This window comes from Euprymna scolopes, chromosome 14 (genome assembly GCF_053919585.1).
Source record: "Euprymna scolopes isolate OS-2025 chromosome 14, ASM5391958v1, whole genome shotgun sequence".
In the NCBI taxonomy this organism is placed as follows: Eukaryota; Metazoa; Mollusca; class Cephalopoda; order Sepiida; family Sepiolidae; genus Euprymna; species Euprymna scolopes.
The window spans coordinates 23285924-23300113 of NC_136495.1; the positions used below are offsets into that span (position 1 = coordinate 23285924).

A 14190-nucleotide genomic window follows, 5' to 3' on the forward strand; every position below is an offset into this window, starting at 1 on the left:
TTTCATAATGCAAAAATATACACAACACATTGTTGATTTGAAAAAAAACCATTGGGTTCAAAAAAGTCTAATCTAATAGATCTTGCATTGTCTATCAAGCTCCAACCTTTGCCTCATTACTTTTTTTTTTTTACTTTGGAGTTACCGCTTATCAAGGTCCGAAGGCCACTCGAGGATAAGGGTTAATGAATGTAAAGTGTTAGTGTAGTAATCATTGATGGTGTAAATTGGGTAGAATTTGATTATTTATGGGGACGACTCAACAAAAACTTGTTTACATTGGATTTGAAGGCTACCATGTTGTATTCAACCAAGAAGTAGGACAATGGAACAGTGTTCCACGGGCGGGCAGTTCTGGAAAAAAAAAGCTTTGTTCATAGAATCTGCGTTTACATTTAGGCACAGATAGAGAGTGGTGGAAATCGTTTAGTGGTTATAGATAATCAAGTGTGTTTTTTTTTTTCTGTGAAAATTTGGCATGGGGGAATCATAGATTGGCGTTTAGTCAAGCACTTGCTATGAAAATCATGATAGAGCAGAGACATGTTCGCAACATTTCTTCTGTGAGAAAGAGGTTGCAGGAAAGAGAAAAGGGCATCACCTACTAGGTTTCTAAGACAGTTTTGAACTCTTATGAAAGCTGGATAGGGCACGCCGAGCAACTCCTGCTCAGATGTGTCAACAGTACTCTATTTCTTTTTTTTTTTTTTTTTTTTACAAAGGCATCACCACATTATCAAGGCTCAGAGGCCACTCAAGGATAAGGGTTAAAGAGTGTACAGTAGAAGTTGGTCAATATAGTAATCATTAGTAATGAAAATTTGGTAAATTTAATAACTTATATGGAACGGCTCATCAAGAACTTATTTACCTTAGACTTGAACACAACCATATTGTAGTCAGCCGGAAAGCAGGAAAACGGAAGACAATTCCACAGGCGTGCAGTTCTAAGAAAGAAGCTTTGTTCATGGAATCTATGTTTAGGTTTAGGCACAGATAAAGAGTGGGGGAAATTATTGATAGTGTTTACAGCTAGACGAGTGTTTCTTGTGAAAGTTTGGCGAGGGGGGACCATAGATTGAAGCTCAGTTGAACACTTTCCATGAAAATAACGATACATCAGAGACAAACTCGCAACATCTCTTCTGTGAGATAGAGGTTGTAAGGAGGAGAAAAGGACATCTCCTACGAGGCTACGAAGTCTATTTTGAACTCTATCAAGGCAGGCCAAGTCCTTTCTAGCAGCTCCTGCCCAGATGTGGCAACAGTATTCCATCCTTGGACGTACCTGGCTCTTATATAGATAGAGAATAGCATCAGCAGTGAGATATCTACTGGATCGATAGAAAGATCCCACCATTTTTCCAGCGGCCTTGGCAACAGATTTGATTTTAGGGCGTACCTAGCTTTTATACAGATAGAGGATTGCATTGGCAGTCATGGGAGTCAGAGCAATTATGGTGAAAGGAGAGAAGCTTTATTTTGGATGCATTAAAATTAACCAAACATTTTTTTCTTCATTGTACTACGTTCTCAAGATCAGAAGAACTAGAATCGGAAAGATCTTGGTCATTGCTAGCGTTCAAAGTGCTTATTGCAATGTTGCATCCTTATTTCTTGTTTTATAAGTATTTCAAGGAATGTACTCTGATTAATTTGCTGCACTTATGTGTCCCCAACCAATCTAACAAGCAGCAAAATCCCACTCCTTCACTGCAGAGGTCCTCAGATGCTGGGGGGCTTCCTACTTTAATAGCTTTCCTCAAATTGCTTGCTTTTGGAATTATCTCTCTGCTCTGTGTTTCCCTGACTGAACCAACATGCAGAAGTTTAAATGTAATGTGAACAGGCCTCTCGCCACACAACTCCCCACTTAGGATGTTCCCATAAATCTGGCCCCTAATTTAGAGTAACCCCTTACAGCGCAGTGGCCATGTGCCTTGTTTGAGGTAAATTAAAGTTTGAAAAAAAAAAAAAACAGTTTTTAGGATAATAGTAGTGATGGGACGATTCCAGTATTTTTTCCAATTCTGAAACGATTATCGATTGTGTACTAAAATCCTGATTCCGATACAATTACTGATTCCAATTCTTTTAAGATTTCTAAATATTTAGCTATAGAGTTGTTTTGTTGTTTTGTTAATTCTCTTATTACTACTCATGTAATATGTGCATATATTTTCTTAAATGAAAAAACACACTTGTTGGCAGTGATCTAGATATTTTAGTTTTACTACTAGCTTAAAATTAATAGATATTTATCATTTTATTATTGGTACCTGCAATGGAAAATTAAGTTTTAAAAAAAAAAAAAAATTAAAAGAATCGTTTTTGGCATCAGAAAATAGGCACAAATTTTTCCGATTCTGATGCTCCTAAAAGTTCCTTTTTTTTTTTCTTTTTTTTTTTTTTAATCAAATTCCAATTAATCATCCCAACACTAGTTAATCGATATAGAACAGTTGAGGTAGCAAAGGCAGCTGACAGAAAATTCAATGAAAACATGGCAAAAAAAATGATAAGGATGAATTTTAAAAGAAAGAAGGATAAAGATAATCTCATAAATTAGCAATACACATGAAAAAATTGAAATTGATTAAAATCTCTCAATGATGGCATACATAGAAACATGCTGACCCTCAGGGGTCCATCCTGGGCCCAACTCTTTTCCTGATCTACATTAATGATCTTCCAAATCACATCCTTACATCATTTGTAGACATCTATGCTGACGACACTACCATTTATGGTAGCACATCTAAGACACTAAACAATCAAGTTCTCTCCAATTCTCTCTCCTCTGATCTTGAGCACGTAGTACAATGGGGTAAAGAATGGCTGGTTACTTTTAATGCATCTAAAACCAAGCTTCTCTCTTTACATCATCAACATTCTGATCCACATCTGACATCAATTGAAATGAATGGCTCTCGTCTTCAGGAGGCCTCAAGTTTTGACAAACTTCTTGGCTTGACCATTACTCCTGATCTTAAATGGAACACGTACATCAAATCTGTTGCCAAGGCCGCTGGAAAAATGGTGGGATCTTTCTATCGATCCGGTAGATATCTCACTGCTGATGCTATTCTCTATCTATATAAGAGCCAGGTACGTCCAAGGATGGAATACTGTTGCCACATCTGGGCAGGAGCTGCTAGAAAGGACTTGTCCTGCCTTGATAGAGTTCAAAATAGACTTCGTAGCCTCGTAGGAGATGTCCTTTTCTCTTCCTTACAACCTTTATCTCACAGAAGAGATGTTGCGAGTTTGTCTCTGATGTATCGTTATTTTCATGGAAAGTGTTCGAATGAGCTTCAATCTATGGTCCCCCCTCGCCAAACTTTCACAAGAAACACTCGTCTAGCTGTAAACACTATCAATAATTCCCCCCACTCTTTATCTGTGCCTAAACCTAAACGTAGATTCCATGAACAAAGCTTTTTTCTTAGAACTGCACACCTGTGGAATTGTCTTCCGTTTTCCTGCTTTCCGGCTGACTACAATATGGTTGTCTTCAAGTCTAACGTAAATAAGTTCTTGATGAGCCATTCCATATAAGTTATCAACTTTACCAAATTTTCATTACTAATGATTACTATAATGTCCAATTTCTACTGTATACTCTTTAACCTTTATCCTTGAGTGGCCTCTTGGCCTTGATAATGTAGTGATGCCTGTGTAAAAAAAAAAAAAAAACTTGACAGAAATTTAAAAAAAACAAAAAACAACAAAAATATAAAATTAATATAAAAATTTAATGTAAAATAATCTTAGATTTTAAGGCTATTCTAATATTTTAGGGCAGTTAACTATTGTTTCCATGTGAAATAATTTTTTTTTTTTTTTTTTTTTTAAGACAATTATCTGTGGTCTTGAGTATCTCTATAGGAGGAGGTTGGGCACTCTAACTTTGGGTTAGTAGTAGGACTAGTAGCAATTATGTGTGAATGAGATATGGGACCACCCTGACACCAGGTTTTTATGATCATAGATTGGCAGCTGATTATATGAAGTGGTCCTTTTTGGTGTGATACCAGACTATATAGTAGATGAGTAGGGAAGTTGATTGACATTCTAGGTGTCTCAGAGTTTGGATTATGTGAGTCTCAAAAAGAGGGGATTCCTTGGACTCTAAACAATTAGACTTGTGTTATGATTTGGTCAGACTATGAATTCTCATTTGCATGTGTTTTTTTTTTTTTAAATTTTTTTTTTTATTACATTTTCACCCCAAACAAGGCGCATTTTTTTTTTTTATTACATTTTCACCCCAAACAAGGCCCACTTTGGTGTAGGGGGCTACTATCAGGGGCAGCAACTACTGGTGCACTATGTTGGGATTTGGGCAGCAAGATGTCGGTTCTCGTTGCACTTAAACTTCTGCATGTCAGTACAGTTAGGGAAGCAGGAACTTGGAATGGAATTCCAGAGTCTAGCGGTTCTGGGGAAGAAACTACTGGAGTAGAAGGATCTTTTACATCTAGGGATCTCTACTGTGTTGGGGTGGGATTTAGCTGCCTGTCGGGTTTGTCGAGGGTGTCTACGTCGTGGGGGCACAAGTGTCTTCAGTTCGTCAGAGCATTCATCATTAAAATACTTGTAGAACAGGCAAAGGGATGCAACGTTTCGTCGATGGGACAGAGGCTGAAGTTTAGATGCCAGTTCAGGGCCTAACAGATTGGTGACTTTTTTTTTTAACCTTGTCTAGGAGCGAGAGACTAGTAGCAGATGCACCAGCCCAAATGTGGCAACAATACTCCATACATGGGCGAATGGTGGCCTTATAGAAGTACAGGATACTTTCAGGTGTCAGTAGTTTTCTAGCACGGTAAAGAGAGCCTACCTTTTTCGCAGCGGCCCTGGCAATGTTTTCAATATAATTGTTCCAACTCATGTTTCCTGTGAACGTTAGGCCAAGCAGTTTGAAAGATGTACTCTCAGACAGGGAGTCACTGGCCATTGCTATTGGTGGCAGAGAAGGTTTCTTGTAATTATTGAAGGAAACCAGTTTAGTCTTGGCGTTCGGTAGAGGAAAACTGTTACTTGTTTTAACCCATTAAATCCCAGGTGTCTAAATTTATTACTATTGCATTGAAATTTCATGTAATGACTAAAAATGGGTTAGAATAAATAAATTCAAAGGAAAGTTATTTACTTTATTTAGAAAGTGAAATATTGACACTTCTATAAACAGGACACTGGATACATGTGATATATTTTAGAAATCAAGATAAAATTTAAACATTATGTGAACTGTTTTGTTCCTTAATATAAAGAGTTTCATTACATTTTTGGCAATAAGTTCATCGCTTATTATTGCAAGGCTCATTTATATAAGTTCATACATTATTGAACAAATAAAATTTTAGCAAATTTCACAAAAGTTTTTAAGAAGGTTCCAATAATTCTAGGAGAGAAGTTGATGAATATAAATAAAATTTATCATTTCTTCAGAGTAATTATGCAGTAAGCAGTACTATTATATATCATCTTATTGATTTTAAATATAAATTATTTGATGTCTTATTTCTCAGACAGTACGACTGAATGGATTAAGCTGGAGTAGTAATTTTATTTGAAGGGAGAATTCTTCTGTTGTAGCATTGAGACCACACAATTGACACAGCGGCTGGTCTGAAATTGGTGTAGAAACTGTTAAGTGTTAAGTGTTGAGACGTTATATTAAACAAAGATGGCGGCAGTAAATCAAATTGGTGAAGAATCAATGCAGTCACAATTTCGAGTGTTAAGTAATTCCTAGTAATAAAGATGGCGACAAAGAATCAATGTAATCCCAGTCCTGAGTTGTTTCAAGACGGGCTGAATGTGTAAGGGCCACAAACTTACTAACCAAATTAACATAACTTTTGAAGCTTCTGATTGGTTGATTATTATAACTGTGGTTATAAAAACGATCATTGAAATCATTGGCGTCATATCCTCATTAGAAGTAAAAAAATATTTTAACAGAAACCAAGCAATTATTTTAGACTAATTCAATGAATGGATGATCACGGCCTGTGCAATGAACACATACCCAGACGCTCGTTCACAAACCAATGAAAATGTGAGCACTGAGTCAATGGAAGGCCATTCACAAGATTATGGTCACTATGAATAATGCAATAAAAAGTGAGAATACCATTAACCATAATGAAATAATTAAAAACAAATGTGATATGAATCTATCTCATCTTACTGTTCTTTTTCATTAATAAATTACGTATCATATGTCTTGCATGGGGAGAAATGTTATCAGAATGATATGGTGGACGTGTAATGTGAGTCTTAAAAACAGTCTTAAATCTAATGAGCTGTGTTGTCTGAAGTTTTTTTTTTTTTTTTTTTTTTTTTACACAGAGATCACCACTTATCAAGGCCCGGAAGCCACTCAGGGATAAGGGTTATTGCAAGTACATTACGTTAGTGAGGAGATTTGATGAAGTGTTTACTTAAGGGGGCGGTTCATTAGGAATTTGTTAACATTAGATTTGAAGACATCCAAGTTGTAGTCCGGAGGGAAGCAGGCAGACGGAACAGAGTTCCACAGGCGTGCAGTTCTAAGAAAGAAGCTTTGTTCATGAAATCCACGTTTTGATTTAGGCACAGATATAGAGTGGGGGAAATTTTTCACAGTGGATTCAGCTAGACGGGTGTTTTTCGTGAAAGATTGGCGAGGGGGGACCAGAGATTGGAGTTCAGACGAGCACCTGCCATGAAAATAACGATAAAACAAGGATAGGCTCGCAACGTCTCTTCTGTGGGAGAGGGGTTGCAGGGTAGAGAAAAGGGCATCCCCCACTAAACCACGAAGTCTATTTTGTACTCTGTCAAGGCATGATAGGCTGTTTTTGGCAGCTCCTGCCCAGATATGGCAACAGTATTCCATCCTTGGCCGTACTTGGCTTTTATATAGATAGAGAATTGCATCAGTAGTGAGATATCTTCTGGAGCGGTAGAAGGATCCCACCATCTTTCCAGCGACCTTGGCAACAGACTTGATGTACGTGTTCCATTTCAGATCAGAAGTAAAGGTCAAACCCAGAAGCTTGTCAAAACACGGGGCCTCACCCAGACGAGAGCCATCCACAATTGATGCCAGCTGGGGATCAGAGCGTTGATGATGTAAGGATAGGAGTTTGGTTTTGGATGCATTAAAGGTAACTAGCCACATCTTCCCCCACTGAACCACGCGCTCGAGATCAGAGGAGAGAGAATCAGAGAGAACTTCGTCATTTACAGCCTTTGATGTGTTGCCGTAGATGGTCGTGTCATCAGCATAGATGTCAATGAATGATTTAAGTATGTGTTTAGGGAGGTCATTGATGTAGATCAGGAAGAGAGTTGGGCCCAGGGTTGACCCCTGAGGGACTCCAGCATTTATATTGCAGGCCTCCGATTTTTGACCATCTACCACTACTCTTATGAGCCTATCGGAGAGAAATGATTTAATGATTGAGAAAACATTTCCAGTTATACCGTAGCTGGAAATCTTGTGAAGTAGACCCTTATGCCATACTTTGTCGAAGGCCTTTGATATGTCAAGAGCAATTGCCCTAGAAAGGAAGCCTTTGTCAAGAGATTCACTAATCCTTTATCAAGAGATTCACTAATCCTGTGGGATATAACCGTCAGCACATCTGTTAGAGAGAAAGATGGGGGGGGGGGCATGTTATGATATCACAATGTATTCTGACTTTGTGAAATCCTTCGACTTTTCTAATCCTTATAAAAATATGATTATCAACCAATGTTAAAGTTAGAAAATTTATGTTATATTTCTCTTAGTCCATTTGCCTGCCATTCCACTTTTTCTTGGAAAACTATTGGTCTGATCTGATTCAAATTTTGTATGGACTTTTGTTATGATAAGGTGCAACAAACTAAGTATTATGGTATCTGTTTAATTAGGGATTAATATGGATTAGTATTTAATGCAAAAAAATGAGCAGAAATTTAATCAAATATTCAACCATCAATGGGACATAAAACACTCATTCCAAGTCAACGAGCTATAACTTTTGCTTGTGTTTAACAGGTTAAAATGTCTAGTATATTTAATAATATACTAGAAAAAATGTGTTTATTAAGTCAACCATTAAACTCTAATAAGATTGTTTGAATCAGGAAAAAGATAACAATAACCCTTCCCCCCTTAATGCTTGAGTAGGTGACCTCCTTAGATCAAACCAAACTCTACTTCAAATAAAAAAGTTGGGTCCTTTGCAAATCAGACCCTAGAATCAAATTATGCCAAGGGTTCCCATCTGATATGAAAGAAGAGTCATAAAAGTGCCCTTTATTTACACAGCAGCAAGATGTGACAAACGGTCAATTTAATATGGGAAAAACTAGCTGCCTTGAGGGGGAAACCTTGGAAGATTACAAATATAGCCTTTGACCACATAGTAGAGGCACCTCGAGTGACAAGCAATAAACCAACCCCTTTCTGAATAAGGTGGTAATGCCTAGGACACTAGTCTCGTAAACCATACTTAATTCCAACAGAAAAGGCTCTGCATAGAGATGAGACAGTTTCTATAGATTGTCAGAATGATGCCAAGAATTTCTTTGGCGGGTATGAAAATAAGTAAGTTTGCAAAGCCAGTTAAATTTTAAAAAAAGATAAAATCCAAAACTAGTTTCTTTCTGTTCACTATTGTGTTCCCCTATCTGCCATCAAAATATTAAAAAGAAAAGTGGTTGTAAAGAGTTGCAGAGAATGGAAAGAAAGGAGAGAGAGAGAGAGAGAGAGAGAGAGAGAGAGAGAGAGCACCACCCAGACCTCCCTTGGAAGGGTATGAAGGGTACTGGAACCTTGTGAAAGGTTATTGCCACTCTAATTCCAAAGAAGATCAAAGGTCATTGCCAGCAAATATCAATGGTACACAACTGTTGTGATAATGCAAAATTATTTGCAATGATTATCAATAGAGGTAGAATGTATTGGAAATCTGGAATAACTTGTTTTCACTCTTTCACCTAAGAACACCGCTTATTATTTTAATTCGGTTCTTTTCATGTTAGACACAAGGTCAAGTGTTGATTTGATGAAGTTGTTTCTCTGGAACAAACTTGGCACCTAAGTTTTCAGCCTGCCGTTAACCACTTAGCCGTCATTACCTGACTTGTTTTTTGCCAATAAGCGATTGCTGATAATAACTGATATCAAAACTAGTTAGTAAAATGATCTATCTATCTGGTCAGGCTCCTTGCCTTGATCAATGTGATGCTCTCTCTCCAGACTTCACAAATACCAACCTCATATCATAGTTCATGCAGATGTAGCAACAGTCTAGGATTGCTTCATTAGGCTATACCGTCAGACGAAAGGAGACTCTCTCATTTCAGACCTAAACTGTGGCAGAATAAGAATATAGTCTCCGGTAATCCTTGTAGGGCCACTTATGGCAGGCAGATTGATGTAGAACCTGAACTGGCTAACGGGGCTCTGATGATGTAATAGGAACAGCATGACAATAACACGCCTTGGCGGAAGAACTAAAAAGAACAGTCAACGACAAGGCATAAAAGACTTTGAGTGGAAGAATCAATCCTTGATCAACAGTCACGGTCAACCAGTCTAACTGAGAGACTACTGCATTGTAGACGTAGATCACACAGCACACAGATGATATTATCCGAGCTGTCAAAAGATTCAATGTGACTCAAAGTCAAACCAGTATAATAATAATAATATATTTAAAAAATTTACTTTGAACAAGCTAAAAGTTTGTTCAAAGTATGTTTTATAAGATGATATAATTTATCACGTGTTGTTTGAAATAACTTCATTCATTTTTTAAACATGACAAATTACATTTTATTCCCTAAGAATAAGTCTTCTACTATCTTTGTCAATACCAGTAGGCCACCCAGCATTGCCCAGTAATAAAATACGCTTAAATATAATATTTTAAGTTATGCACATTTTTTTATTTATTATTATAGAGCTCAGTTTCTATTGATTATTATACTATATCCAATATATAGTAGTGATTTCAAAAGTTAAAAAAAAAAATGATTTGGGTGCTCTCAGCTTGAATCGAAACCAAAACATTTAATGCTCCAATATTATTCAGATAGGGGAACTCCAATTATATTCAGATAACTACAGATAGATATTAAAACTTAAATTAAATGACTTTAATGTATAAATGTATATTCACACATGCGTAGAAGTAACACATTTAGTCAACTTATGCCTGCCAAGTTCTAAATATTTACAAGTCTTACTTCTGAGCAGGTATCTTTACCGGCTAAAAACAAATTAAATTTGTTCCACAAGTCCAAATCCCTTATATATATCAAGTTTCACATTTGTAGACCAAAAAATGATAGAGTAGTTTGATAGAGACCATTCTTCATACAGATAGACAAATTCACTTATATACATATATAGATTATAAGCGAAAGGTAAAAGTCCAAAATAGTTAACATTCAATAATTTGTAAACAACAAAAATAGGTGATTTTCTAGAATAGTTAGCAAAGCAAAAATGGTGTAAAAAAAAAAATAAATACACAACAAATAAATGTTACCAAAGCAAGCTAAATTACTCTTCTCCTTTCATAGTTCTTAGTTTTTTTAACTTATTTATTTATTTATTTTTTTTTTAGTTTATAATAAGGATAGTGTAAAGGCTGTTGCGAAAAACAAAATGGTGGTTTCAGTTGAGCCACGGTGAATGCTTAAAAATCAAAAATTGAACAAAATACTGATAGAAACACATCCAATAACTGTCACCAATTGTGCGAAAAAGTAATGTTCTAACAGTATTTTGTTTTATTTTCGATTTTTGAGAAATTATCCAGGTTCAACTATGGATCGAATGAAACCATTTTGTTTTTCGTTCTAACTCCATAGCCTTTACATTATCTTTATTTTTAAGTAAAATAAAACAAAAATACAAAAAAAAAAGAAAACCTTATCCAGATAGGTGCAAGAGCTTGCCTTTGGTAACATTTATTTGTTGTGGATTTGTTCTTTTTCTTTTTTGCCCCTTTTTTTTTTACTTTGTTAGCTGTTCTGGAAAATCACTAAAATATATAAAGACATTATTTATTGGCCTCAAATTCTCTGTCTAACTAGTTTTTAACATTTTATAACATTTTGTTCTGTTACCTTTTCTACAAAATCTGTCTTCCCAGCATTTAACGGCTGCCACAACATGCCTGCAGATCATGACCACCATTGTCAAGTGCTAAGAAAAGAGATCTTATAGAAAAGTGTGATAAACGTTTAAACTGGAAGAGTCAGAGAATTTTATTATAAGTTCGGTATAGTTTTTTTTTTTTTAATGCATACAAGTTATTAGGTGTTAACTATTCTGTACCTTTACCGAAGCTAAAATATTAGGTATGGGGTTCCAAAAATTCTTGGGTTGGGTTGAGCCATTTACCATCTATCGTTTTGTCAAAAAGATAAAAAAAAATATAAGTATTGTTTTACTTTCTTTTCACCTCCGCACTAACCTTTAAAATGATGACTTTCTATAGATTTTCAGGTATGCTGAAAACGAATATCATATTTAAATTTTGCTTAGACAACTTGTTTTCTGGATATTAAGATCTTTATTATCTAATTCTGGTAATTTCATTGGTGGCCAATACATACATACATACATACATATATATATATATATATATATATATATATATATATATATATTATTTGGGGTAAACAGTTACATATGGTCGCTACAAGTAGCCATCTGTTTCAGTCAAAGAGACTTCATCAGGCGACCTGGAACCTGGAAAAGAGGTTCCAGGTCGCCTGATGAAGTCTCTTTGACTGAAACAGATGGCTATTTGTAGCGACCATATGTAACTGTTTACCCCAAATAATAAAAACATATTTTGCTCTTTTTATTGAGCACTATTTAACAACCTCGTTGTCTTCATTAGTTCTGACTTTTGAACACCTCAAACCTGAATATATATATATATATATATATATATATATATATATATATATAGATTGCAACAAGGCTAGACATGAAGTCAGTTTAATATGTGTGTGTGTGTGTGTGTGTGTGAATAAGGAGGGTGGACAAGTCCAGCACCCCCTAAAAAGGCACTCTAGAAGAGTACAAAAATAGCTGAGAATTGACCTGTCGGTATTCCACCATAGGGGCATCCCAGGCGACAGATAAACCAATCTCCTCACACCACTTGAAGGAGAAGTTAATGTCTGGGAAGATAAATCCTAATGCTGATCTGGACTATATCTCATTCTGACAAATTATCTGGTCAGCCAAGTCAGTTCAGTAAAATTTTAGAAAAAGCGTGAACTCGAATTTGTTGAAAAAAAAATATTTTTCTTGTAGATTTCGGTGTGCTGAAAAAGAATGTGAAAACCGTATCCGTCGCAAATTAATAGTTTTGGACATATTAATATTTTCCTAAGGATTATTTTCTTTGTAAAATCGGCTATAATGGCGTAAGTTGGTTGATTGCGCATGTGCACAGACCGAAGAGAAATCACATTTATTTTTTAAAATCAGCATTTTATTAGTTTCCGTAAGTAAAAAGGAAATATCACAACGCATCATTGTATTTGTTCACATAATTTCGGTTCTTGCGTTCACGTGCGCACGAGCGTAAAATGACTTGTCACATTGCAAAGGAATTTTTAGCAGGCATTTTAAAAATGGTTCATTTTTGTGTGTTACGTAGTTTTTAATGCTTTTTAATTGATCTAAAAAATTGGGTTTGTATTACTGTATAAACAAACATATAAAAATAAATGTTATCAAAGGCAAAAGTTACTTTTCTACCTAACTGGATATGTTTTTAGTTTTTTTATCTAATGTAACATCTTTATTCAGCTCGATAAACATACAGTGTTTACTGATGTATTGGAAAATTAAAAATGGCGCCCGACTCTCATTTTGACATGGTAAGTTTGGGAAAAGGAGTTCAAAATAAAAAAAAAACGAGACAAAATACTGTTAGAAACTCGCTTAATATATGTTACCATGACATAGGCCACTCCAGAGAACGGAGGCAGGATAGGACCATTTGCTGGAAGCACAAGAGATTTGGGGAGAAGGCAAATTCCTGTATCCCACCGTGTAGTTACAAGAGTTCGGTAAAAGCTTAAACCGACAGAAGAATGCGGCATCAACTGTCGGTGCATCTCGTTCAGGCCGCCTATTGTATGTGGTGGACAAAAACTCAGGTACGTCCTTTTTGGTGGACAGCGGGGCACAGGTGTCTCTCATTCCTGCGACTGCAGCCGATAAGAAATCCCCTCCCTGTAAATTCACACTACGAGCTGTGAATGGCTCGTTAATACACACATATGGGGAGAAGTGTATGGACCTTAATTTAGGCCTGCATAGAACATTTACCCACATTTTTATAGTGGCGGATGCAGACAGTGCTATTTTAGATACCGATTTTTTACAGGCGTTCGGTTTGGTGGTGGATATAACAGGCCAGTGTCTGAAAGATCCAGAAACGCATCTCACAGCGTGTGGGGTAGTTAGGACTGGTACTCCATTGTGTCCAGCAGTGGCACATGCAAACCAGGATAACGATTTTCTGAGTCTCTTGAAGGAATACCCTTCAATTTCAGTGCCTTCTTTCCATAGGGACGTTTTGCCACACTCCACCACACACTATATCGAAACAAAGGGTCCGCCCGTTCATAGTAAAGCTAGGCGCTTAGCACCAGAAAAGGTAACAGCGGCCAAGGCTGAATTTCAGCAAATGATGAAGTTAGGCATAGTTCGCCCTTCAAAGAGCGAATGGGCTTCACCTCTTCATCTTGTCAACAAAGGTGTTAACACATGGCGGGCATGTGGGGACTACAGAGCACTGAATGCAGTCACTAAACCAGATAGATACCCAGTACCACATGTCCAGGACGTGACAGCAGTGGCTCAAAATAACCGTTTTTTTACAAAATTGGATTTAATTCGAGCATATCACCAAATACCGGTGGAGCCCGAACACATTCCTAAAACGGCTATCATCACCACATTCGGGATGTTCGAGTTCATGCGAGTTCCTTTTGGGTTGCGGAATGCAGCACAAACATTCCAACGGTTCATAGACCAGTTGTTGTCAGATTTGCCATTCGTCTGTGCATATATTGACGATGTACTTATTGCTAGCCAAGCTAGAAAGGAACACATCGGTCATGTGCGACAGGTCTTCGAACGTTTGAAGCAATATGGGATAG

At 36.6% G+C, this 14190-nt stretch overlaps 1 protein-coding gene across 1 annotated transcript in view; it reads left to right on the top strand.

Moving 5' to 3' along the window:
- Window positions 1–14190, top strand: part of LOC145292908 (COMM domain-containing protein 9-like) — a 179328-nt gene that overhangs the window by 108006 nt on the left and 57132 nt on the right. The gene's annotated exons all lie outside the window — the stretch shown is intronic.